Here is a 2,424-nt window from a genome sequence, read left to right on the forward strand (position 1 = left end):
GGGAAAGAACTGTTCTGTTCTCTCCTGACTTTGCTTTCATAAATACCTGAGTGGAATCCTGCAGCACTGGGCTTCTGCCACATTTTCTGGTCTCACTTAATGGCTGATGAGCATTCTGGCTGCTCACACATCTGCTCTGTTGTTAATAGGCCTGACATGAATATGGCAGTGCAAAAATCATTTCAAGAGTCTGAGTTCAATTACGTTAGGACAGATATTCTAAGGTATATCTGCAGTATCATAGGGTATTTCTGTTTTTAGGTTTTTTTAATTATTTAATAACCACATGATTAGAAGAAGCATTTCATTGTAGCACTAACATCTTCAATAACAATTTCCAGAGCAAAGACACATCTCTTTCAAAATTGGCTGTAAAGATTTTTTAGGTTCACAGTTGAATGAATACAGTTACACAATATTGAACTCAGTATAATCCCTGTAAGACATAAAATTGAATGAGGTGAGGTCTTATCCTTTAAAAAAGATCTCCATTTCATTTTAAAATATACTGTTTCATACAGAAAAACTCATTTTTAATGCTGCTGACACTTAGATGTTTACACATGCGTCTGTAATCTCTGTGTATCTGACTATTACTAGTCACAGTCTGTTACTTTCTAAGATCCTCGGCACCTGAGCATGGATATAAAGTCATCAGGTAGGTTTCAATGGTAATGTTTTTCACATCTACTAATTAATAAGGGGAAAATTTTTATGCTTTGAAGAATTATTTTTTTAATTTTTTAGTTATTTATATACCTACTTCTCAGGTAGTACCCTCCCATAGCCTCCCTCCCCCAACTAGAGCCCATATACTCTTATATCCCTGCTACTGTCTGCTGTGTTGTCAGCACCACCAGCCATTCCCCACTACTTGCCCTTCTGGTGAATCTAGTCAGCCTATCTAGAGGGATTTGTTTTAGGAGGGTCAGCTGTTCTTCATCCAGCAGTAATCAGTTGTCTATATTCCTTTGGATAAGATTGGGGTCACAATCTTATTCATCTTTATACCCACATCCCAAATGGCACCCTCCCATAGCCCCCACCCCCCCCACTGGAGCCCATATATGCTGTCATCCCTGTTACTGTTCACTGTGTTATCAGCACCCCCAGCCATTCCCCAGTGCGTGTCAATCCACTGAATCTAGTCAGCCTATCTAGAGTTCCTTGTTTTAGGAAGATCAGCTCTTCCTCATCTAGCAGCAATCAGTTGCCAATATTCCTTTAGATAACATTGGACTCTGCTGTACATTCTCCCAGTTCTATGCTGAGTTACTGTCTGGGAGTCTCTTGGGCCACCCTGGCCCAAAACTCAAAGGAAGGTATCTCCTGTCTAGCATTGTTTCTTTTTATGTAGCCTTTAGCTATACACATGGACTCTTAAAGAATTATAATGATCCCTTTAATCTTTGGTTATACTTTCCTTTTGGGTGTTTAAGACCATACAGTGGGCACAGATAAACCAATTTATTTTTACTCTTAAGGTCATTTGATGATCTGTTCCTCGGGGATTATATGGGCTTGGGAGGAGGCCCTGGCTCCTTTCTTTTACCAGTTCCATCTATGTGAAGATAAGTCAAAGGTCCTGCTTGACCATGGCTGGCTTCACTTGGAAGCATGGAGGAAATGTTTCCCCTGTGTTGACCCTCCTCTTGGTAGACTGGATACTGGTTCGAATCCATTTGGTGGGGTCTCCATAACCTCCTTGGTCAAGAGGACAGATGACTCACCACAGTTAAAGGACATTTTGAGAGATGTTCGTATTCCCCCAGAACCTGGTCGACCTAGGAGGGCAAGGAGCAAAAACTGTCCTTTATGTGCCTATGAACAAATTAGTATAGGCCTCAAAGTATGGCTGTGAAACATCCGAGAAGGTTAGTTCCATCATCTACTACTTTTAATTACAGTGTGCTATGTAGATAAAGCTTGGGCAAAGACCAAACGTTCTCAGATAAACCTTGTCTAGACATATATTTCTTGACCTGGAATGTATAATTTGTCAGTAGGTTGTTGGACTAATATGGTTCCCTCTGGTTTTTAAAACTATTAGCCATTATTTATCTCTTGCATTGTCTAACCCCTCCACCATGGTTTCCCCATTTAAGGTGCCCCCATTTTTGCCATTCCTCCCTTAATAATATCCTTCTCCTATGGTCCCACCGGTCTTGAGCTCCTTCTTTCCCTTTATCCCCGAGGTTCCTTGTTTAACTCTCCCTCGCCCTTCCCTTAAAATAACCCCATTTTATCCATATCGCCCTTATTAATGCCAATTTCCTACTGTTCTTCTCTTTCAGATTCTTTCTTTTCCTTTTACCTCCTTGATTCCTTTCCATTATCCTGATTCCTGTAGTTATGTCTGGATACATACTTATAAGGATTTGGTACTAGGATCCACATATGAGGGAAAACATACATCATTTTTTT

This window comes from Nannospalax galili, unplaced genomic scaffold (genome assembly GCF_000622305.1).
Source record: "Nannospalax galili isolate Female #2095 unplaced genomic scaffold, S.galili_v1.0 scaffold137, whole genome shotgun sequence".
Classification (NCBI taxonomy): domain Eukaryota; kingdom Metazoa; phylum Chordata; class Mammalia; order Rodentia; family Spalacidae; genus Nannospalax; species Nannospalax galili.